The 26,050-nt window shown below is 41.4% G+C and overlaps 1 protein-coding gene across 8 annotated transcripts in view; it reads left to right on the top strand.

Annotated features, from left to right (window-relative positions):
• MTUS2 (microtubule associated scaffold protein 2) overlaps window positions 1-26,050 on the top strand; it is a 496,786-nt gene that overhangs the window by 78,875 nt on the left and 391,861 nt on the right. For 2 of the 8 annotated variants that reach the window (XM_049701108.1, XM_049701104.1), the window contains one exon: window positions 20,019-20,152. The exons of the other annotated variants lie outside the window; for them this stretch is intronic. The gene's annotated coding sequence lies outside the window, so the exon portion shown is untranslated. The remainder of the gene's footprint in view (window positions 1-20,018; window positions 20,153-26,050) is intronic. 8 annotated transcript variants of the gene reach the window in all.

The following is a 26,050-nucleotide window of genomic DNA, read 5'->3' as shown; positions in this document are numbered from 1 at the left end:
AGTGGATGCAAAGCACTGAGAACAGTATCTTGCTGCTAGCAAACACGTAGGAGGTGTTACCTTTTCCTGTGGTGGGTGGTTATTGTTATGGTGAAACCAAAAGAAAGTAGGTATGACTGCGGGAATTCAAATAAGACTTAAAGGTATGACCGGGCTTCCCTGGTGGCGCAGTGGTTGAGAGTCCGCCTGCCGAAGCAGGGGACACGGGTTCGTGCCCCGGTCCGGGAGGATCCCACATGCCGCGGAGCGGCTGCGCCCGTGAGCCATGGCTGCTGAGCCTGCACGTCCGGAGCCTGTGCTCCGCAACGGGAGAGGCCACAGCGGTGAGAGGCCCGCGTACCCCCTCCCAAAAAAAAACAACAAGGTCTGACCACCTTGGAATTGTTATCTGTCACCTGGATCTTGATGCTCCGGATGCCTAATAAAATGGCGCGCATTGATATTTAGTTTGATGCTGCCTTGCTCTGGGGGGGGGTAAACAGTCTTGCTCTGTTTGCTGTTTTCTGCCACATCTGATGCTACCCCCTTCCCCCTCCCTCCCCAAGGTGGGAATTCTCTTCAGCCTCTCGTTATTATGCTCTTCATAATAACAGTCAAATTAGCTATTGAACACACAAATCCCCATCTAATCTGTTTCTAAAAGGTACGGCTTTAAAAATAGTGAGATTTTATGATGGTGAATTTTGTTGTACTTTGTTATTAAGAGAAGATGATAATACCTAATGAGTAATGAAAAATCAGTTAAATGCATTTAGGGAAATTAAAGTGCTGACAAATTTATAATGGCTCTTCTGGTTGTTAAATGGGATTGACACGGGTTCAGAATTGGTGGTGGACAGAAATTTGTTGAATTTACTGAAATCTATTTCCATTAAAATGACAGCTGTGTAGAAGAGCCGTCGTCACCAGGGCATTTAGTTACGGGGCCCAGGAGTGTGAAGGAGAGAGCTAATCACATAAGACAACTTGTACTTAATTTTAATTAGGTAAATTCCCCTTCATGTTTTAATCACGTCAACTCAGTCACAGATGGTGTGGAAGCCAGTGGCAGCCATCTTATTGTCTCACTCTGGTTTCTTTTTCTAAGTTACTTAAAAACAAAAAATTAGTTCTAGACTTGACTTTTGTTCTTGATTCATGCATTCTGAATTAACCTCGTTCGTGAAAATAGTTTGTCAGCCATCTTTTCAGTATTTGAAATTTCGTCTAGTAACCCCCTACAAATCATGTTTACAAAAATATACTGAAAAATCATAGTACAATTTGCAATGAAAAACAGAATCTGATGTGAGAGACTTATATCAGCGAAGTTGTTTAGTTGATAAAATAACAGTAGATCTAGAATATGGTTTCCGAAGACCATTAAGGCCTTTTTAGTTTTGTGTGTGCTGTTTGTTGTATATTCGTTCGTTTTTGCAATGTGGATGTAAATGGGATTTTGATCTTTGTTGGTTTATTAGTTTCTTGTTTTACTAAGATATTGGGGGAAGGTACCAGATAATCGAGGTTTTGTTATACTTGTGGGATATTACTAGGTGTTACAGTGTTTATAGTCATGAGATTTTCTTCTACTTAAATGTGCAGCATGTATAGCATAAAATTATTTTTTAGTTGATGCAAATAGAAGAATAATTTATGAATTTTGCAGCAGCCTGAGATTTTATGTAGTAAATATTTTTTATGTATTACTGTCTGAAAAATATAGTGCTAAATCAGCACAAGGAAGATACAAAGATGTATTTTTTTTAAGACTCTACTTTTAAGTTCTCTGTAATGGAGAGACAGACAGATAAACAATAACACAAAGCACTTGGAATAGGAAATCAGTTCCAAACAGAGATAAAATGATTTCAAGAGAAAAATCTGAGAAGTCCTGAAACTTGACATTTGAGCTTGGCCTGAAATAAGGATTTTGATGAGTAGAAAATAGATGGAATTGGTCCTTCCAGGCTGAGATTCAGCCCGACATGAGCAGAGGTGTGGAGAGAGAGAGTGCATACTGCTTCCGAGGAGCAGTGGGAGAACTTGGTAAATATAGGTGATGGGAGAGAGCTTTATTTAGTAAGAGATGAGTCTGGACACTCACATTTATTCACTCGACAACAAACACTTGCGTATCTTCTGGGTGCCAGGTGTGTGTCAGCTGCTTGGGCTACGAAGGTGCCCACGGTGGGAGCTGAGTCTGGAGGAGAAGCGCAGGATCTGGCCACTGGGGAGGTGAGGGCACTGCCGTGGAGCGTGTACGTTTTTGGGAGCCGTCGTGTGCTTTGAGGAGGAGAGTTCTGTGCTCTGACGAGAGCTTATGAAGAAATGTCTGGTGAGCTGTGGAGGGGAAGGTGGGATGGAGGAGGGGGAAGCAGAGGCAGCGAGGATGTAGCAGGGCAGGGCGTGGAGAGGACACAGCATCACCCAGGATGCGCTGAGATTGCGAAGGTCCGGCTCAGCCGTGAGCCGCCTCTTTTTTCTATGCGAACCTTTCCAAGAAAAAAATGATTATGGGCTGTGATCTTTAATTTTTCTTCTTTAGAATAACTTGTTTAGCCTGATGTAGTAAAAATAGGTGCGTTTATAACTGAAATTATGTATGAAATAGAAGATTGTCTTTGAGAAAACTGATGTGGTGTTTTATCCACTAAAATGTGGTTGTCCAGGGGTAATTGACCAGCAGTTTTCTCATCATTTAGCCTGAAGGCAGACTGAGGGCTGGGTGGGTTGACTTAGCGCATGGAGAATATTGGGTGGTGGGTGGAGCCTCGCCTGCCTTGCTCTCTCCCTTTGGGGCCAGGAATGGGAGCCAGGCGCAGTTCTCCATAGCACTTCTGGTTTCCTTCCTGGTGAGATTCAGTGTTGGGTCTCTCTGTTTTCATATGAACCAAAGGTAGAGTGGAAGTGCATAGAAGAACTCAGTGTACAGAGAAATGGTTGGCAACTTCACTAAGAACATCTCACATGTCTAAGATTATTTTAGTCCCTCAGGCATTCATAGGTTTTAATAAGACCAGCGATTTTTACTTTAGTTCAACCGTTGGTTTTTGAGTACCTGCTTTGTTCCCCTGGTGGAATTCCACCTGGAACATTGACTGTAGTGGAGTGGGATCTGGAACACCTTAAACTGGTTGGACACAGTTAACGGTGGCCAGTTTAACTCCAGTGCCCCTGGCGGGGGGCACTCTTGTTGGGAACCATAAGGTACTTACGGGATTGGGGTGGGGTGCGCCTCGGGGGCTATAGTTGACTGAAAAAAGTATAAAGGTAATTGCAGTAACTCCTGCTAGTGCAGCTGAGACTCACTGCCTTTTTATAGCTGTTTGTTTTAGAAGAATTAGAACAGTCAGGTAGGCAGACCTGGAGTCCAGTGGACCTGGTCCTGGTTTTAACTGGCTGTTCTGTGACTTTGGACAAGGTATTCACGGTAGATTGAATACTTGAGTCCCCTTTTTCGGCCCCTGTTATGGCATCATACTTCACACTGTGGCCGTGGCGCCTGGTTGGGGAGCACACTCCTCCTGGCCTTGATGCTGGGCGTGGCCGTATGACTCGCCACGTGACTCGCCTTGGCTGGTGAGTCTGAACACCAGCGAAGGGGACGCAGGTGGAGGGCACGCAGGTGGAGGCTTGAACGGGCTGTGTGCTGGGCTCAAGCTCAGGGGGTCCTCACTGAGAAGAAGTGTCCTGGAGTTGCCACCCCCATGGCCGTGGCCCCAGAGTGAGACCCGGAACAGACCCGAACCCACCTGGACTCGGTGCCTCAGTGAACGTGCAGACGTGTGCCCTGGACGATGAATGGGGTCATGAGCCACTGGGATCTGGGGTTTCGTTCTGTCGTGTCGGTGTGGCAATAGGGAACCAACACTCTGTGCTACGTCCTCTCCTGTAATCTGGTCAGTACAGTGCTGGACTCCTAGTAAGCAGGCAATACATATATTATAGCTGGTTTTAATACTTAAAGTATGAGATACACACAAATCAGTGCATATCTTCAGCACAGTGGGAAATTAACCAAGTAAAGAGGAAGGAGGTAAGGCTGTAACATTGTTTTGTGCGTTTACTGTAAACTCCTTATGGTTCCGGGTGCTTTATGTTTACTAATTTTTACTCATTACTCAATGTATGTATTAGCGTTCTGCAGAGAAATGGGCTAGCAGGATGTGTGTGTGTGTGTGTGTGTGTGTGTGTGTGTGTGTGAGTGTGTGAGTATGTCTTCTCTCTCCCTCCCTCCCTCCCTCCCTCCCTCTCTCTCTTTCGACCGATTTACTTATTTCGTGGGATTGGCTCAGGATAGACGGGACTGGCAGGTCTGAAATCTGTAGGGCAGGCTGTCCGACTGGAAACTCCGGCAGGGTTTCTATGTTGCAGTCTTGAGACAGGATTCCTTCCTTGTTGGGAAACCTCATTCTTTGCCCTGAAGTCCTTCAACTGATTGGGTGAGGCCCACCCACATGACTGCTTTACTTAAAATCACTGATTATGAATGTTAATCATATCTAAGAAAGGCCTTCACAGCAACATCTAGACTGACTTGTATTTGGCCAAACATCTGGGCACCATAGCCCAGCCAAGGTGACACACAAGATTAACCACCACAGACATGTGTTTATGGTATTTCTGCTGTGTGATTGGGCTGGGCACACAGAGATGAAACAGAATAGACCTGGTGGCCGCCCACGTGGCATCCACCATCCAATGACTGTTACCTTGTTTTTACTGTTGCAGTAATAACTCTGTAAAGATGTGCCCTATTTTCCACCATATAGCAAATGAGGAAGCCAAGGTTCAGGTGATAAGCCATTTAAGGATCTTACTATGTCCGTTCCCTATGCTGCCCCTCGCGGGAGATGTTTCCCAGATGATGATGGCCACGGTTCTGGGAGATGCAGCTTATTTATACGGGGCTTCTCTGCAGAAAGTAACTCATGATTCCTTGACTTCAGACCTGGATGGCTGTTAGTCAGTTGGACTAATGAAATGGGAATTTATCGATGTAAACTTTAACCGCAGCAAACACTGAAGGCTTTTATGACTGCACATTTTATATTATCAATGACACTTCCCAGGAGTGGAATTAACAGAATTAGACCCCAAATTCTACCAAATACCATGATTAAGTTAAGATGCTTGCTGGAAAATGAAATAAATCTGTCACACATGCCTGTAAACGATAGATTAATTGCGCACAAAAGTCAGCCTGATGTTGTCCCTGATGGAGGTGTTGACTGTTGGTGTTTATTCCATGTCACTCTACTATCGCATCCTGTTTTTGTGTGTTTCCTCCCTCTGTGTACTCATTAATTGGTTGTCTGTGTTAGTGTTCTTGTGTCTGTTTTCCAGTTTATGCTTCTAAAGAGAAGGGTCCTTTCTGTTTCACTCACCATTGTACCCTAAGGATACAGGGAGGGGCTGTTTAATGCTGACAATAACAGGCCATCCTTGTGGTGAATGTGTTATGTGATTTGCTTAAAGTTTACTTTTATATTGAGTTATAACTTACATACACAGATCTTAAATGTATAGCGCAATGAATTTGCACATATGTATGTCTGTGTAACCACAGTCCACCTCAAGGTATAGAATATTTCCAGGACTCCAGTGGGTGTGCTTCTGCCCAGCCCTCCCATACTCCAAGGTAACCCTGTTCTATCACCATAGAAGCTTTTCGCCTGTGCTTGAACTTTGTGTAAATGGAATCACAGGGTTTGTTCTCCTGTGTGACTTCTTTAGCTGCGCATTATCTCTGTAGCATATGACATTCGGGGTTTTTTCTTCGTTGCTGTGAGATATGCTATTGGACGGATAGTCTGCACTTTATCCATTCTGCTGTTGAGGGACAGTTGGACCATTTACAGTGTTTTTGGCTATTATGGATAATACTGTTATGAACATTTCTGTACATAATTTTTTGTACTCATTTCTCTCCATATATACTCAGGGGTGAAATTGCTGAGTTGTAGGGTTTAGTTTTAGGAGAGCCTGCCAAACAGGTTTTGAAAGTGGTGACACCAACTCATCCTCCCGCTGACGGTGCGTGATCGTTCCAGTTGCTCTGCATCCTCACCAACACTTGCTCTGTATTTGGTTTTAAAATACTTCAAGTTTTGGTTTTTTTTTTTTTTTTTTTTTTGTGGTACGCGGGCCTCTCACTGTTGTGGCCTCTCCCATTGTGGAGCACAGGCTCTGGACGCACAGCCTCAGCGGCCATGGCTCACGGGCCCAGCCGCTCCACGGCATGTGGGATCTTCCCGGACCGGGGCACGAACCCGTGTCCCCTGCATCGGCAGGCGGACTCTCAACCACTGCGCCACCAGGGAAGCCCAAGTTTTGGTTTTAAAATACTCTTCAAGTTCTCTCGAAGACGTCTATGGAGTTGTGTAAGCAACTCTGCTGACAGCAGTAATGATCACGTGCTTGATTAGCTTATTGAATTTTGTGCTGTTCCTGGCAAGCCCTTTGTGTAAATTTCCACAGATTATTCTCCGATGACCTCTTGTAACGTTCCAGATGTTTGGATGCTGAGGCCGAGGTGACGTGCTTATAATTGCATTTGCTTTTCTTCTGGGCGGTGCCTCAAGACCAGACATGATTGCTGAGGTCGGATTTTGTATTAGGGAAATAAAGAGAGCTGCTCCGACTCGGCATTGCTTCTCCCTGTGTTCCTTAAGCCCCCGAGGGAGACTTTGTTAGGTGTTGTGCTGTTCCCTAATTCTGCGCTGTTGGCAGGAAAACAGGTGGAGCACACGGCACCCCTGTCAGCTCCGGCCCCGCTTGCGAGCCTGAAAGTCAACTTGATTTTTTTAAGGTGATTTTTCCCCCCTTTTACAATTGTAATATGGGTTCCCCTTGGCTACGCGTTTTACTTGGAGATAAAAATGATTTCTCTGACTTCTGTCCTGACCTAGTTTTTGCCTCCAAATGTGCTTGTTATCTCTAGAAGTCTTTAGGGATGTCTGACTCACAGCTGAGAAAGTGGTGGTGTGGCTTTCTCCCTTTCCTTGGCGCCCATGCCTTTTGATGAGCTGCTGCTGGAGGCCTTGGGTGCCCAGTGTGGCCCGCGCGAAGGGAGAGAGCACTGTCCTGGGGACCAGGGTACCGACGCACGCCTGGCTTTCCCTTCACCTCCCTCCGTGCTGAGACTCTGTCCCGCCCTGCAGCGTTGGTGGAGGGGGTGTGCCGAGTGCTAGGCTAATCTTTCCCTCATCAGATGTCCACCTGTGGCCCCGGAGGCTTTGGAAACCCGAAGGCCAAGGATTGACCCGGTTGTCTCTGCTTTCTTCTGGGACACCGATCCTGAGATGGTGCTGAACGCCCAGCTGCCTGAGTGGGGACCCTGTGCCGGAGGGAAGAGTGGAGAAGGAAGAGGGGGCCCATCTGTTAATATTTCAGGGTGGCATGTGACTTCACCTGCTTGGTAGTTCTAGTTCGCTCCTTTGTGCTATAAGAATATGACATGACTTTCTATATCTATATGGTATATAGATGTATATATTTCCCCGTAAGAGGGGCTGTTAAAGGAGTGGGGGGGGGATAGGAGCAGAGTTTGAGTTGAGGGAGAATTGAGGGGATCAGATTCTTGTGACTTTAGACCAGAGGAACAGGGTGGGTGCCCAGGAGGAGGAAGGCGGTCAAGCCACTGGATGGACTCCCAGGCTCGCATCACCATGGCGCCAAGCTGCATGTTCTGGCCGTCCGGGGCAGTGAAGGCGGATGCCGCATGCCCTGGGAGAGCAGCCTAGAATGAGCCTGGGTGCAGGAGGCAGCTGCCTTCTCCGTGGCTGCAGGGTTTGGCTTCCGATTGAGGGGCAGCGGAGGCTCCTGTGGCCTATGGGGCCAGTACTTGGGTCGGCTAATCCTTAGGACAGAAGGCAAGGGCTTGGGCTGTGCTCCGGGGAGAAGGCATCGAGTTGGGATGGCCCGGGGCCTTAGCCACCTTATTCCCTGAAAAGAAAAGCAACTTTGGTGGATGCCTAACCACTAACCCACACCTCCCTGTTTATCCAATGGTCCCGTATTCCCAGGAGTAAGGATGTTTCCCTAATCCAACCCCGTGTGCACGCAGGCTTCTGAGAATATGAAAATTAAAGCTTGATTTACTGTTAAACATGCCTGACTTCATTAAAAATGTATTTATGTTTTCCTAAAGGATTTAGTAAAAGAAGGATATCTCTATCCTCTGGTTTTTATGATATTAGTCAGAACAATAAGAATGTTTTCTTTCCCTTTTTTGTTCTTAAATTAATTAATTAATTAATTTTTGGCTGCGTTGTGTCTTCGTTGCTGTGCGAGGGCTTTCTTTTTAGTTGCGGTGAGCAGGGGCTACTCTTCATTGCCACGCACGGGCCTCTCATTGCGGTGGCCTCTCTCGTCTTGGGGCACCGGCTCTGGGTGTGCGGGCTCTAGAGCGCACTCTCAGTAGTTGTGGCGCACGGGCCTAGCTGCTCTGCAGCATGTGGGATCTTCCTGAACCAGGGCTCGAACCCATGTCCCCTGCATTGGCAGGCGGATTCCTAACCACTGCGACACCAGGGAAGCCCCTTACCCTTTTTAAAACCAGTAGTTGGTATATCACAAAGAAGTTTAGAGTTTTTAGGGGATATAGTCTGGAGGAAACAAAAACACTGACATTTTATATTAAAAATAATTTTGCTCATTTCTCTTTCTTACTAGCATATGTAGTACACAACTGCGAGTTTCTCCCAAACATCCTGTATGGGGTCTTCAGTTCCAGAAATTAAAAGGAATTTATTATTGGAGAAATCGAGGCACAGAGAGCCACAAAAAGACCAAGGGTTTTGCTTAATCCCTCTTACCTTTCTCACTAGAGACTAAATAAGCAGTGGGTTTCTTGGGCTACTAAAACTTTCAGTTTAAGATGTTGAAAAGCATCTGAGATAGTTTTATTTACTTTAAAATGGGAATCCATATAAGGGATCATAGTTTAATATTGTGTTTTTCAAATGAACCTGGCACTTGTTTCAATAGTGTGGGTGTAGAGTAATAAGATAAGCTGTGAAATCAGATTTCTACACTTGTAATTTCTTTATTCTACTTTCACATTTCTAGACTTTTCAGGAATTAACCAAAGTCATCTGGCACAGTCTTATAACCATCTTTCTCTTCTTTGTTGGGCAAGTCTGTTTTCATAGTTCTATTTCATATTCCTCTTAAACTTTATAGTCTTTTATAAAGTTTACATTTAGCTTTCATCATTCTTATGCATAAGCTTCTCAGTTGGGCCGGGAATCTAGGTTACTTGTGCCCAATTAATATTCCTTGTGTTAAGATGTTATTTCTTTTCTGTCAAATGTTAATTTTTAAACGTCAGTGTCCTTATAGCCACTGTAGTACTTTTTAAATGTAGGAGTAACATATAGCTGAAAACTAGGCATTTTTAGCTTGAGAAATAAAGGGGGAACTACTTAAGATTATCTTTTTATTTTTTGTGTAAAAGGGAATTTTCATATTTTAATTTGTATAGCATATGTATCTAGGGCTGAGTTGGTTTTTACACTACTAATTGTTTCCATATTTAGCCCTAAGGAAAGCTTATAGTCTTAAAAAAGCACCAACAAAGCAGTTTCCAAATGTTTGTCGAATTATTTGAAGTTGAGTATTTGTTTTATACTCTAAAGAATAAGCCTTCCAGTTAGTAACTAGTTCAGGATCAATTTTTTCTATATTGTATTTTTTCAAGTATAAATTTAAATTTGAGCTCTTCTGGCAGTGGTGGACTGATTTGTTGTAAAAGAATTCACCTGCTGAAAATAGAAAAACTAAAAAAAAAAAAAAAAGCCAAAGCAAAACAAAAACCTGTGTTTATACGTGCATGTTCGGAGTGGTGCTATTAACAACAGCCAACAGGTGAAAACAATTCAAGTGTCCATCAGCAGATGAATAGATAAACAAGTTATGATATATATGTAATATGGAATATTATTCAACCATAAAAAGGAATGAAGTACTGATACCTGCTGCAGTGTGTATGAATTTCAAAAACATTATGCTAAGCAAAAGAAGCCAGATACAAAAAGTCGCATATTTTATGATTCCGTTTCTATGAAATACCCAAAATTGGTAAATCCATAGAAATAGAAGATTAGTGATTTCCAGGGGCTGGGGGAGGGGGCAGTGAGGTTACTGGTTAATGGGTATGAGATTTCCTCTTGCACACATGGAAATGTTTCTGAAGTAGATAGAGGTGGTGGTTGCACAACATGGTGAATGTACTGAATGCCACTAAATTGTTTACTTTAAAACAGTTCATTTCATTTTATGTGAATTTCACCTCAATAATAATTTAAAAAACGACTGTTTTCAAAGTGCACTGGAGAGCTACCAATGCAATAAGGGCTGTGGATCCCAGATCCCAGAGGAGTGAGCCTGACTGTTGGCACCACATTTCCCCTTGAAGCATATGCTTGTTCCAGCTGAGCCAAGCTTCTAGAAGACTCATGGGTGGCAGAGAATAAAAACGCAGTTCAGAGCCCACCAAAAAAAGAGGGGCTCTAATAAACACATCATGATTTTATTTGGAATACCTTAAGCTTATAATCTAGGAATATGATTGAGCTGGAAATAGGCCAGCCCTTGCAAAGACAGAAGCCTAGCACAATCTCATATTAAATTAAGCAATCTTCCGTACTCTAACTGCCTGCTAGAAGCAAAAGTAAAATCCCTTCTGGAGAAAGATAGCATTCTTCAGAGTCTCAAGTTATCTTTAACAGTTTTCATGCATAGTTTCTAGCCTTCAATTAAAAAAAAAATTAAGTATAAAAAAACACAAGAATTGACTGAACACCAAGAGACAAAACAGACAAAAGAAATGGAACATGTAGTGGGGTTACCCTGTTATTGGAGTTATCAAACGCAGACTTTAAAATAACTGTGATTACTATATTCAGGCATAAGTTGGAGAATTGGACTGGAGCTAGAACTATAAAGGAGTAGAACTGGAAACTATAAGAAAGTATAAAAAAAACTAAATCTAAAAAATTAACTGCAATTAAGAACTCAAGAGTAGGCATAAGTGCAGATTAGATACAGCTAAAGAGAGAAATAGTGAATTAGAAAATAGATTAAAATAATGTCCAGGCTGAGGCATGGAAATTAAAAGCAATTAGAAAAAAATGCCAAACAGAAAGGAGCATAAGAGACATTGTAAGACAATCTAGTGTACGTGTATTTAGAGTCCCAGAAAATGAGGGAAGGTAGTAGGGAGAAAGGTGCAATATTTGAACAATAATGGCTGAAAATGTATACCATGAAAACATTAACCAAAAGAAAGCTAGTGTGACTATGTCACTATTATCTAAGTAGACCTAGAGATAAGGATCATTGCTAGAGGTAAAGAGAGAATGGTAGCTATTCTAAATATATAGGTAACTAAAAAAGACAGCTATAAAGAAAAAAGTGACATAACTAAAAGTAGAAATTTCATTATATGATATTAAAAAGTCACTATCAGTCTCTTTAGAAAATACTGGGCTACATTAAAATGAGGAAATTATGCTTATTAGGAAAAGATGATTGAGTTTGAAATGGCAAGCCACAGAGTGAGAGAAGATATTTGTAAAATGCAGGTGATAAAGATCTTTATATCCAGATATTTAAATAACTAAACATTTAAAAAGCAGTAACAACAACTCAGTAGAAATGTAGGCAAAAGGCTTGACATATCCTTCACAAAAAAAGAGTATCCAAATGGCCAATAAATAAAGAAAAGATATTCAATCCCATTTGTCCTCAGGAAAATGCAACAAGACCACAATGAAGTACCAATAAACATACCCCACAAATACTAGAATTAAAAAGACAAAAATATCAGTATTGACAACATTGGAGGTTATTAGAACTCTCATACTCTGGTGGGAGTGTAAATGGGTACACCAATTTGTAAAACTGTTAGTCAAAATTTAAATATTTGCAGGTCCTATAGTCCAATAATTCCTTTCTTAGGAATATAACCAGCAGAAGTGTGGCACATACATGCATCAAAAGACATACCAGGATGTTCGTGGCACCATTATTATTTTTTTAATTGAATAAGAGCTACCATGTATTTATTCCCTCTTACATGCTCAGTATTTTGTGTTATCTTTTTAAAAAAATTGAGGTATAATTAACATATAACATATTAGTTTCAGGTGTACAACATAATGATTTGACATTTGTATACACTGAAAAATGATTACCACAATAAGTCACCATACACAATTACAGAATGTTTTTCCTTGTGATGTGAACTCTTTAGATCTACCCTCTTGGTGACTTTCAAGTACACGATATAGTATTGTTAACTATAGTCATAGTCACCATGCTATACATTACATTCCCATGACTTGTTTATTTTGTAACTGGAAGTGTGTACCTTTTGACTCCCTTCACCCCCCTTGCCCACCCTGTGTGTTATCCTGATCAATACTTTAAACGACACTTTGGTGTAAATCATATCTCCATTTTAAAGACATGAAAACTAGAGTCTAGAAAGATTAAGTGGATGGCACCATTATTCTTAATAGCCCCAGGTGTCCTTCAGTAAGAGAACAGATGAGCAGCCCGTGGTGTATTCTTACAGTGGAATCCTGTACGGTAATCAGTAGAGCTGCTGCTGAATACAGTGACAGGGACACACCTCACAGTGTTGAGTGAATGAAGCCAGACAGACAAGAGTACACAGTGTATGAGTTCACTTGTTATCAAGGTCAAAAATAGGCAAGACAAATCTCTTGTGTAAAATGTCAGAGGAGAGCTTGTCTGTAGGGAAGATGGTTGGGGGTGTGTGGGAGGGCACTGGAGGAGGCTTCCAGAGTGCTGGTTCTGATTTGGGTGGTAGTTCTTTGGGGTTCACTTTGTGTTGTCTCATTTAACTATCTAATTCACTTTTCTGTATGTATGTTATACTTTAATATAAAAAAGTTAATATAAAGATACTTAAGAAAGAAATGTAAATTAGAAAGTTCCCACATCTGTATCACAAAAAGCTTGGAAGCATAGTGAAATCAACATAATATCCACAATTATTCTTTTGGCTTATTGCTTAGAATCCCTTCCCAAATTTACTAGCTGTGTGATTGGGGCAAGTTAGTTGTCTTGGTCAGCTTAGGTTGCTACAACAAAATACCATAGACTGGGGGGTGCTTACACAACAAACATTGACTTCTCACAGTCGAGAGGCTGGGAAGTCCAGGATCAAGGCACCAGCAGTTTCATTTCCCTGGAGAGGGCTCTCTTCTTGGCTTGCAGACGGCCACCTTCTTGCTGTGTCATCACATGATGGAGGGAGGGAGAGCTCAGTCTCTTCCTTTTCTTAGAAGGGCACTAATACCATCATGGGAGCCCCACCCTCATGTCCTCATCTAAGCCTAATCACCTCCAACAGCCTCATCTCCAAACACCATTACATTGGGGTTAGGGCTTCAAGATATGAATGTGGCAGGAGAGGGGACACATTTAGCCCACACCTTGCTCAGCCCTCTTAGTTCCTTCATTTCCTCATTGGTAAAGCAGAGGTTATAAAGTGGTATTTCATACTGTCATCTTAAGGGTCAGGTAGATGATACATTGAATGTACTCAGAGTGTTTGGTTCATAATTGATAACCTAAAATTATTCATTTCAAAAACATTTACCAAGTTTCCACTCGTACCTGGCATTGGGCTGGTGATGGTGACACAGAGATAAATAAGACAAAGTTAGGGAACTCCTGAAGGCCTCAGTCTAGATGGCTGTGCTGTCTAATATGGGGAGCCACCACCCAATACAGACATTTAAATGGAAGTAAAATTAAAAATAAAATTAAAATAAACTTTCTCACTTTCACTGGCTACTGAGAAGTGCTCCATAGCCACATGTGGCTAGTGGCTGCCATGCTGGACAGCACAGATACGGGACATCTTCGTCACCATAGAAAGCCCTTCTGGACAGTGCTGGACAGGGCAGGTCAGCATACGGGGATACAGGTAGGCATTGGCAGGTGTCCTGGTACCGGTGAGGCTTGCACTGTTTTGAAAGATGAATTTTCCGGTGGGAGAATGGGGAGCTTGGCCACTCCAGTACAGTGAAAGCACAAAGACATAGGGCTTTTGGAAGCTTTGACTCACCTGGAGATAGTCAGGAGCTTTAAGTAGTTCGGTGTGGCAGGAATCCCGGCTGCAAGAGATGAGACTGGAAGGGAAAGCATAGCCTGGGTCCTAAGGGTGGAGGATGGCCAATTAAGGAGCTTTTCTACAGGACACTCAAGAGGGCTTTTTATCTATGACTTGCTTATTTCTTGAGTTAATGCTTCTTTTATCAATATACCTACAAAAACTCATATTTAGCAAAAATATTTTTCGTAGTCTTTTTTTTTCAAACATGCAGTGGTGTTACTTTTTTTTTTTTTTTTTTTTTTGCTGTATGCGGGCCTCTCACTGTTGTGGCCTCTCCCGTTGCAGAGCACAGGCTCCGGACGCGCAGGCTCAGCGGCCATGGCTCACGGGCCCAGCCGCCCCACGGCATGTGGGATCTTCCCGGACCAGGGCACGAACCTGTGTCCCCTGCATCGGCAGGCGGACCCTCAACCACTGCGCCACCAGGGAAGCCGAGGTGTTACATTTTTATGTAGGTGCCTGTGCCTCTTTTCCTTTGTAGTTTCTAAGCATAGAAAGTGTCACCTCTAGAGCCTAAGATATTTTCAATTTTGATTTATTTTTATATTTTTTAGTATAAAATGGTGTCAGAAATTAATTTTGTATATCTAGAATGGGGTGCCTGAATTTTACACATCCACATAACAAATATTTGTTACAGATATATTTGTGTGTAAAACACATATATACATCCATATGTGTGTGTGCGTGTGTATGTATACATACACACGCACACACACACAAATTACTAGCTAGTACTTGCCAAACCATTTATTAATGTTTTCCTTCCTGCTGATGGATTCTTTGTCACGTATTACATTTTTATATATAATGAGGTTTATTTCTGAGTCATCAGTTCCGTTCTGTTGCTCTTTCTTTTCTTATGTCCGATATAACATTGTTTATTTATGCCGCAAACATTTTAAGTATCTTTCTGTGTTTGTAAATCAAAACTCATGATTACTTAGTTCTCTTTCTATATTTGTTTGAAAAATGAATTCTGTGTTTGTTTCAAAGTGGAAACTCATGATTACATAGGTGTCCCCAGTGGTCTGAACCGGCTGAATCACACAGCTTGTCACTAGGGTCCGGGCTGGCATGGTATTTACTGAAAACACCGCTCACTTAGGAGATGTGTATCTTTAGGAAATGTATGTGCTGGCCTTGTAGTGCTTTGAAAGCCTGCTGTGTACGTCATGGATGATGACTGATGCAGGGGTGCGTTCAGTACACAGCCACCGAGAGTGGGAAGGATCTTCTGTAGCAGTGTTATCATCCTTTGAGGTTCATGTTTGTGTACTTGAATATTGCCATGTTCATCTACAAGTATCAGCTCTAAGAAAAAGTTCTGTTATTGACATTTTATTGATTGGAAGACTCAGAAAGCTAGAAATAACTTGCAGGTGGAAGATGCTTTCAATTAACTGGCCTAGCTAGAATTGCTTTTCCTTTTCCTGACATTTCTGTGTGTGTGTGTGTGTGTGTGTGTGTGTATACACACATGTGTGCACAGGCACACGCTGAGGAGTGGGGTTGAGGGTACAAGGGGATAGGACTTTTGTACGCGGTGGTAATTCACAAACGTAACCCTACAGTGGACCATAAGGAGGTGGTGGCTGGGTTTTGAGGAGACGACTTGCCTGGCGTTTGAAGTGTTCCTTGAATATATCCAGTAGCATCACCTGCTGTGTCTCATGTTCTGGCATTTTGCCTTTAGGCGGATCATTTATGTAACCAGAAAATGGTTCCGTTTTGGGGAGGTTGCTGTAAAGAATAATTAGCAATTTTCTCAAACATTTCGAAATTCAGATATTATCACTTAGATTAAGTGGAATAGCATTTACAGAAATTAGTCAGCAGTTTTAAATTGTTGCCCTTCATTCATTCCATGTGAACTATTCCCCTGTGGAAACGACTCTCTTTGTAGAGAGCTTTACTATTCCAGGGCACCTTTGTCATGTCTCATCTTATTTGATGCTTACGACATTCCTGTGAGGTAGGTATTAATATTAACTACATTTTACATGAGGAAACCCAGGTTTACAGGGCGTAAGAAACATCCCTCATAGAGAGTAAGCCCCTTTTCAATCTACCATGTGTCGCAGATTGTCAGAGGTCTCCCAACCTATTCCTCAGGGTTTTCTATAAAATGAAAACAAACAGAATCACTCTAATAATAATGGCCATCCATCTGTCCATGATTATTCATGTTTATAAAGACTGCAGTATAACTGTGTTTAAAATTGCCCCATTGAGGAACATATTTATTTATTTTAATTATTTATTAGTTATAAGTGCATTACAAATATACAACTATAATGAAAACTGCACAAGCCATTTTATTCATACAGCTAATCATTTCCCCTTAAGTTCTGTCCTGAGGCCAGCCTATGAGTTTTGCCATATATATTTTTCCTATTGCTGTCTGCTCATGGGTTATGTGGTTTATTATAGGAGGCAACGGAAAAGGAACTCCATGCCTATTTGAATCAGCTCCGCTAAAGAAAACACATGTTTTCATAGATCAGGCTGCTTATTTCCCTCTTGTTTAGAAAGTTTCGGGCTACTCTCACTTATATTACTGCCCTTACTGAATTTCTCCTTCCCATTGGGGCTGCATTTGCCATGGGCCTCGCATGACCGATTGCTTCTCCTCCTGCCTGAGTATCCACTTTGATGCTCTTGTATTGAGTCATTGTGGAATTTACTTATGAACTTTGCAAAGTGGGTCTCAAGGTAAATTAAGATATCTTCTTGATATTCAAGCCTGTCATTTTACCCTTAGCCTTAGTTAACCAACCTCCCTCACTCACTCTTCCTCCCTCTCTCCCTCCCTCCCTCCCTCCCTCCCTCTCTCCCTCCCTTCCTCCCTCCCTCCCTTCCTCCTTCCCTCCCTTCTCCTTCCCTCCCTCCCTCCCTCCCTCCTTCCCTCCCTTCTCCTTCCCTCCTTTCTCCTTCCCTCCCTTCCTCCCTCCCTCCTTCCCTCCCTCCTTCCCTTCCTTCTCCTTCCCTCCCTTCTCCTTCCCTCCCTTCTCCCTCCCTTGTTCCCTTCCTTCTTTTTCAACTAGGACCTAGGAAATACTAATGCCCTAACAAATCATGGCTCTTCAATTAGCCGCCAGTCGGAATAAATAATTCTGATTTTGTTTTTTACTTTGTGCTTTCTGTACATTATTGTCACTTCATTCCATCACTGCATTCTGAGATTATGAAAAGTCTTCATAAAGACCATGCTTATTTGGACCTGATGAAAGTAGCTGGATTTCCCACATACGACGTCTTTCCCTCTCCATCCACTGCACAATGGTTGGGTTGAGTTGGGATTAACGCAAGGATTTGTGGAAGAAGATGGTCTCTAACCCACGCTGTATCAAAGAATGATCCCTCTGCATTTTCCCTTGAAGGCTGTGGCAAGATCTTACCAAAGTTCAGCATCCTTTCCTGAGTGCCAAGAATCACCCGAGCGGGATGTGGGTCCCATGAGCCCCGAGGATTCCTACCCGAAAGGAAGTTTTGTTATAACGTTGACAATAACTAAAGTGTCAATAATGGTAGCTGCTGCTGCTGTTTCTATAGTAATTTTATATTGTTTTCATGAAATAAAAATCATTTCAGAAAATATGCAAGTCACCATTACTATGTCCCTGTGCTAGGGGACTAAATGTGTTGAAGAAATATGAGTGAGATATTCCTATGCTCAAGAAGCTTATCATTTAGTGCAGGGCATAAAAAAACCTGCAAATAAGGAATAGAATGTGATAATCAGGAGAACAGAAGCACAAGGACAGACTGCAGAGGGATTCATTGTAGCTGGAGGACTGGGAGTGCTCCTTCGAGGACTTGTGTTTGTGCCGGACAGCAAGGAATGAGCAGGTTTTGGACACATGGGGCTGGGGGAGCAGGGCCTTCCTAATGGGGAGAGAGTGGGGGAGATCTGCGGTTTGGGAACAGAGAGCGGTTGCATTCATTTGGGGCACAGGGGGTTTTAGGAAGAGGTAGTAGATAAGATCAGTAAGATTAGAAAGATGGGCTGGACCCCCGATCGCGGACACCTTTGGATTGCTTCATTTGCTTTTCTCCCTCCCTTGAACATTTATAATTAAGTTTTTCAAAGCTCACAAGTATTATTATACTTTCTCAACAGAATCTCACTTTATTTCCTGAGCATTATTAGTATGGGGAATTGGTATCCCCTCCTCAGCTAGGCTGTTTCTACAAAATTACAGGATGTGTTTGAAATGTTGCTGTTTTGCTGAGAGGCTAGGTTGCTTTAGTGCTCTGATTTGCATCGATCCTGGGGCCGTGACCTTAAGGACTCCTGTGGGCCAGGAAAGGAGGGCAGTGGGGAGAATCATCTCACCTCTAAAGCAGGGGCTGGTGAAATAGAGCCCACGGGTCAGTTTCGGTCACCACTTGGCTTTGTATGCATCATGAGCCCAGAATGGCTTTACATTTTTAAATGATTTTTAAAAACCAAGAGAAGAATGTTTCATGACACGTGAAAATTATATACGATTCAAACTCCAGAGTCCGTAAGTAAAGATCTCTTGGAACACAGCCAAGCTCATTTGTTTATGTTTTGTCCACGGCTGCTTTGGTGCTACGGCTGCGTGATTTAGTGCTTGCGACAGAGACCATATGGCCGCAGAGACTAAATTTACTATCTGGTCCTTCACCTGGAGGGCTTGTAAAAAACATGAATTGCTGGACCCCACCTCCAGGGTTTTCTTTTTTTAATTGAAGTATAGTTGATTCACAATGTTATATTAGTTTCAGGCGTACAGCATTAGTGATTCAGTATTTTTGCAGCTTATACTCCATTGTTACATAATTATAAGATAATGGCTACAATTCCCTGTGCTGTACAATATATCCTTGTTGCTTATCTATTTTATATATAGTAGTTTGTGTCTGTTAATCCCATACCCGCAACTTGTCCCTCCGCCCTTCCCTCTCCCACTTTGGTAACCACTACTGAGTTTTCTGTATCTGTGAGTCTGTTCTGTTTTGCATATCCATTTATTTGTATTATTTTTAGACTCCACATATAAGTGATTTCATACAGTATTTGTTTGCTTTATTTCACTAAGCATAATATTCTTTAGGTCTGTCCATGTTGCTGCAAATGGTAGTATTTCATTCTTTTGTAAGGCTGAGTAGTATTCCATTGTGTGTGTGTGTATATATATATATATATATATATATATATATACACCACATCTTCCTTTTCAATTTGTCTGTTGATGGGCACCTGGATTACTTCTATGTTTTGGGTGTTGTAAATAATACCGCTATAAACACAGGGGTGCATGTATCTTTTTGACTTAGTATTTTCATTTTCTTTGGTTATATACCCAGAGTGGAATCACTGGGTCATGTAGTAGTTCTATTTTTAGTTTTTAGGGGAACCTCATACTATTTTCCACAGTGGCTGCACCAACATTCCCACCAACCGTGTACAAGGGTTCTATTTTCTCCATATCCTCTCCAGAATTTATTATTTGTCGATGTTTTGATGATAGCCGTTCTGACAAGTGTGAGGTGATATCTTGTTGTTTGGATCTGAATTTCTCTAATAATTAAGGATGTTGAGAGTCTTTTCATGTGCCTGTTGGCCATCTGTATGTGTTCTTTGGAAAAATGTCTGTTCAGGTCTTCTGTCCATTTTTCTGATTGGGTGTTTTTTTTGTTTTTATATTGAGTTGTATGTGAGGATTGAGAATTTGCATTTCCCATTTGATGCTGCTGCCGCCGGTCCTGGGGCCACCTTTTGAGAACCACCGGTCTGTAGCAGTGCTGCTCAAACTATAGTATGCTTGGAAATCACTTGGGGAGCTTGTTAAAATGTAGGGTCTGATTCATCAGGTCTGGGGTAGAGTCTAAGAGTCTACATTTCTAACAGGCCCCTGGATGAAGCCACGTATCCAATGTCCAAAACTGAAGCCCTTGGGCAAGTATGACTCGCATGGTCCTTTTTGCCTGGGATGCTGATACAGCCAAAGGAGCCAACTTCTTTTGAGATGGAGAAAAATTTATGTGAGTAGGTTGTGAGCGACTGTTTGGGGAAATAAAATTAATTGGAGCTATAGGATGTTAAGCAAAGAAGTATGCTGGGGCTGTTTACAGTTAGTTTTCATTTTATGGGGATATTTAATTGCGTTTGCCACTTATATACATCTCTGAATAGGCAATAATAAAAATATTTTTATTTAACTAAATGTTTCTTTATTGTGATTGAGTTCACTCTCATACCTGTGGCTTACATGAGGTTTTATATTACTTTATGTGAGCCTCCTAATTGAGCCTTGAATGTGTTAATTAAAATTTCACTGGAATTTTATGTTTTGGGCATTAAGGAATATGGCTGAAAGGAATGTCTGCTTCTCAAAAGCCAGGGATGCTTTCAAAGTCCTGGCGCTCTGCTTGGTAGCTGCTTATTGATGGTTATATATCCTGAACAGAATTCAGGATCAGGGGCCAGACAGTTGCTTTGGGATGCATGGGCCAGTGTTGATTTTATAGAAGGTACTGTGGACGAAAAAATTTTGTCCGTGTAATTTTATAATTTTATTTTGATGAAGTACCAAAAAAGTTAATATCCAATGTGTTTGTGAGTGATTTATTCACTTAGAAAAGGAGTCTTCCAAGTATCTACCAGAGTTACAAGAGATCTTTTGGGCTTTGCAAAAAACTGTTTGTGCCTGTTGATGGAAACAAGTTATGAGTGAGCTCTTCTTGTGGACCTGAAGCAGCCTCCTACTTAAAAACATTTTCAAAGTATATTCTTCACATGTAAAGAATCTGGTGCCTCAGCACTAGTATCACCAACACCTCCTGGGTCTTGCCACTGTCAGTTAATTGACAATTTAAATGTTCTATTTAAGGAAAAGATGAGAAGTCAGTTTTTTGTTTCATTTTACTTTTTGTATCTTTCATCAGAGAAAGGAAAATAATAAATAATTGTACGTATGCCACTGTTTTTTCAAGAAAGTACTAGAACCTATTACTTTTTTTTTTTTAAGCAAATGGCATGTATTGGCCACATGGTTAAATTTTTATACAGAATTTAAAGACAACTTTTGAATATTAATTTGTGGAGGGTAATGGGAGATAGGGACAATTTATGATTCTTGGCAACTCGAAATTTCAGTGGGTTGGTTGAGAGTACAGTTAGTTTTAAGTGTACTGTTTATGCCTAGAGGGAAATTTTCTTTAGAAATTCAAACAGAATTTACAGGCTATCTTTTTCTTGTTCAAAGATGACAGATCATTTTCACAGTTAGCATATTTATGCAATCAAAATTATTGAGCATAATGTTAACTAATTTTCTTTAACAAAATAATTGTACTGTTGCCCTGTTGTCCAGGATTTAAGCTTTTTTTCAGAGCTGGAAATTTGTGCCCAACTCGCGGAACAACTGTTTATTTACTGGCTTGTGTGGCTTACGTTTACCTCTAAGCAAGTAATGTGTTACTGCATGGTGGGTAGGAGTGTTTCCAAATGATCGTCAGTTTCCTGAATCATTTGAAATCATCTCTCTATTTTAAGAAGATAAGGCTCAGGTCTAGAGGGAGAAGTTACAGGGAGGCAGTTTTTGGTTCTGTATAGGAAGGCATTTCATAATTCTGTAGGGCTGTTCAAAATAGCATGGGCTTGTCTCGTTAGGTAGTGACATTCCCTACAATTAGAAGTGTTCCTACCTGCCGGAGAATCTGTGGGTGGGATTCCTCTGTTAGGTGAGAAATTAGTCTTATTGGTTCCTAAGGTTTTTTCCTCATCTCAAGATGGCTTATTTCTGTAATCATAAAATTGCTGCTTCCCATGTGTTTAAATGTCAGAGGAGGAGGCTTTATGACTTTGTTGGCAACGTATTTCAGAGCACCGTGGTAGACACGTAGCTTTCACTGTGATAATGTCAGCCATCGCTCGTTTCACAGGTGTGGCGGGGAGGACAGGGACCAACTTTTCCTGGGCCTGCGCTTGACTCTGTATTATAACAGATGCCACTGTCCGCTGCCCCAGCTGGAGCTTCTACATCACACACGCAGTGCAGGTCCCGAGTACAGGTTGGTCGGGGGGTGGATCTCCTCCCCACTACCCCTTTGGGCGACCAACTTGTAAATCTTGGAAGTCACTTAACATCTCTGAGCTTCGTTTTTCTTTCACCTTATAGGTTATATGTATATTTTAAAGGGTATAAAAGAGAACATGTGTAGGTATGTTTTGCTGAAAGCTTGCTTTCAGTTTTAGGGCTTGTTGGATTCGCTGGCAAAATAAGCGCTCATCTCACACAAATAAACAGCTTTAATCAACCCTTTAATGAAAGGTGATTTAACTGAATTTTAATATGCAATCATTAGAAGGAAAGGAGTAAGATTATTAGAGAAACATAACAAGGTATACATCACCGCATTGGGTCGACCCCTACTTCCAAATCCAAACGGCAGCTGGGAAGTCCCGAGTAACAGCTCTCTGGAGCCCCAGTTGGGAAGGGCCCTGGGCCGTGCGTCCACCCCACAGGTGAGATTTCAGAATGGAGTCCTGGGGGCTCCCGTTTATAATTCCAGGCTGCAAACTGATATTATCAGTTTGCATGCAACAATGCAGCTCTGGTTCAATTGTAACAATGCTGTTAATTTCACCAGGTGAGTCACAAGATTTTCCAGACCCTGGGGGACTAGCCAGGTCCCCAGGGCTCAAGAAATTCCAAGACCCACTCCCTTTCTTATGGTAAGTGCCGCTTGACTTGCTAGCAGCAATTGTTAGGTGTGCAAGCAGGCCGCGCAGTCCAGGCAGGGTCACAGGTCGGGCAGAGGCCTGCGTCTGCCTCTGAAGCCTGAACAAGACTGCTTTATTAATTTTCCCAACAAGGTAGTAGGATATGTATGTTCAAACTTTTTTTTAAAATGAGGCAAACAACTTGTTTTTCAATCTTGGCTGCATAGGACGGGGCTCTTCTCTCCATTTTATGGGAAGACTGGCCTTCCCCAGGATGGAATATTGACATCCCTTCTCCCATCCACTGAGTATGACCAGGCTTTCACGTTGAGTAGCAGGAATGTTTTTCTGTTGCATATGATTTGGGCATGAGTTTAATGTGCACCTCGGTTATTCCAAATGGGACCTACTCTCCTGCCTGGGGGCCCTGGATTTTAGTATACTTTTGGGTTTTCCCAGCCTCTCTCAGTTTCTAGCCCCACTTCTTACCAATACCTCACTCACCTTGTTATCTTTTAATTACAATATCCCATTCTCTTAATGTTTAAAAATTTTTTAATTGTGGTAAAATACACATAACATAAAATTTACCATCTTGACCATTTTTAAGTGTACTGTTCAGTAGTGTTAAGTACATTCACGTTGTCATGCAACCAAACTCTAGAACTCTTTTCATCTTGCAAAACCGAAACTCTATCCCCATTAAACAACAGTGCCTCATTTCCCCCTCCCTCCAGCCTCTGGCAACCACCATTCTATTTTCTGTCTCTATGAATGTGACTAATCTACACATCTCATACAAGTGAAATCACACAGTATTTGCCTTTCAACACCTGGCTTATTTAACTTAGTATAATGTACTCAAGGTTCATCCATGTTGCAGACTATGTCAAAATTTCCTTCCTTTTTTTTTCACTCCCAATCACTAAATGCTTTATTTTATTTTTTAACATCTTTATTGGAGTATAATTGCTTTACAATCGTGTGTTAGTTTCTGCTTTATAACAAAGTGAATCAGTTATACATATACCTATGTCCCCATATTTCTTCCCTTTTGCGTCTCCCTCCCTCCCACCCTCCCTATCCCACCCCTCTAGGTGGTCACAAAGCACCCAGCTGATCTCCCTGTGCTATGCGGCTGCTTCCCACTAGCTATCTACTTTACATTTGGTAGTGTATATATGTCCATGCCTTTCTGTACTTTGTCCCAGCTTACCCTTCCCCCTCTCCGTATCCTCAAGTCCATTCTCTAGTAGGCCTGCATCTTTATTCCCGTCTTGCCCCTAGATTCTTCATGACCATTTTTTTTTTTAAGATTCCATATATATGTGTTAGCATACGGTATTTGATTTTCTCTTTCTGACTTACTTCACTCTGTATGACAGACTCTAGGTCCATCCACCTGACTACAAATAACTCAATTTCGTTTCTTTTTATAGCTGAGTGATATTCCATTGTATATATGTGCCACATCTTCTTTATCCATTCATCTGTCGATGGACACTTAGGTTGCTTCCATGTCCTGGCTATTGTAAATAGAGCTGCAATGAACATTGTGGTACATGACTCTTTTTGAATTATGGTTTTCTCAGGGTATATGCCCAGTAGTGGGATTGCTGGATCCTATGGTAGTTCTGTTTTTAGTTTTTTAAGGAACCTCCATACTGCTCTCCATAGTGGCTGTATCAATTCATATTCCCACCAACAGTGCAAGAGGGTTCCCTTTTCTCTACACCCTCTCCAGCATTTATTGTTTTTAGGTTTTTTGATGATGGCCATTCTGACTGGTATGAGATGATATCTCCTTGTAGTTTTGATTTGCGTTTCTCTAATGATTAATGATGTTGAGCATTCTTTCATGTGTTTGTTGGCAATCTGTATATCTTCTTTGGAGAAATGTCTGTTTAGGTTTTCTGTGCATTTTTGGATTGGGTTGTTTGTTTTTTTGATATTGAGCTGCATGAGCTGCTTATAAATTTTGGAGATTAATCCTTTGTCCATTGCTTCATTTGCAAATATTTTCTCCCATTCTGAAGGTTGTCTTTTGGTCTTGTTTATGGTTTCCTTTACTGTGCAAAAGCTTTGAAGTTTCATTAGTTCCTATTTGTTTATTTTTGTTTTTATTTCCATTTCTCTAGGAGGTGGGTCAAAAAGGATCTTGCTGTGATTTATGTCATGGAGTGTTCTGCCTATGTTTTCCTCTAAGAGTTTAATAGTGTCTGACCTTACATTTAGATCTTTAATCCGTTTTGAGTTTATTTTTGTGTATGGTGTTAGGGAGTGTTCCAATTTCATTTTTTTACATGTAGCTGTCCAGTTTTCCCAGCACCATTTATTGAAGAGGCTGTCTTTTCTCCACTGTATATTCTTTCCTCCTTTATCAAAGATAAGGTGACCATATATGCATGGGTTTATCTCTGTGCTTTCTATCCTGTTCCATTGATCTATATTTCTGTTTTTGTGCCAGTACCATACTGTCTTGATTACTGTAGCTTTGTAGTACAGTCTGAAGTCAGGGAGCCTGATTCCTCCAGCTCCGTTTTTCTTTCTCAAGATTGCTTTGGCTATTCGGGGTCTTTTGTGTTTCCATACAAATTGTGAAATTTTTTGTTCTAGTTCTGTGAAAAATGCCAGTGGTAGTTTGATAGGGATTGCATTGAATCTGTAGATTGCTTTGGGTAGTAGAGTCATTTTCACAATGTTGATTCTTCCAATCCAAGAACATGGTATATCTCTCCATCTGTTTGTATTATCTTTAATTTCTTTCATCAGTGTCTTATAGTTTTCTGCATACAGGTCTTTTATCTCTGTACGTAGTTTTATTCCTAGGTATTTTATTCTTTTTGTTGCAGTGGTAAATGGGAGTGTTTCCTTTTCATTTATTTCTGATCTGATCTTTATGATTTCTTTCCTTGTGCTAACTTTGAGGTTTTTTTTGTTCTTCTTTCTCTAATTGCTTTAGGTGTACGGTTAGGTTGTTTATTTGAGGTGTTTCTTAAGGTAGGTTTGTATTGCTAAAAACTTCCCTCTTAGAACTGCTTTTGCTGCATCCCATAGATTTTGGGTCGTCTTGTTTTCATTGTCATTTGTTTCTAGGTAGTTTTTGATTTCTTCTTTGATTTCTTCAGTGATCTCTTGGTTATTAAGTAGTGTATTGTTTAGCCTCTATGTGTTTGTATTTGTTACAGATTTGTTCCTGTGATTGATATCTAGTC

The sequence above is a fragment of the Orcinus orca genome, chromosome 18, assembly GCF_937001465.1.
Source record: "Orcinus orca chromosome 18, mOrcOrc1.1, whole genome shotgun sequence".
Classification (NCBI taxonomy): Eukaryota; Metazoa; Chordata; class Mammalia; order Artiodactyla; family Delphinidae; genus Orcinus; species Orcinus orca.
The sequence above is the reverse complement of the archived record's forward strand: the minus strand, read 5'-3'. Positions and strand labels throughout refer to the sequence as shown.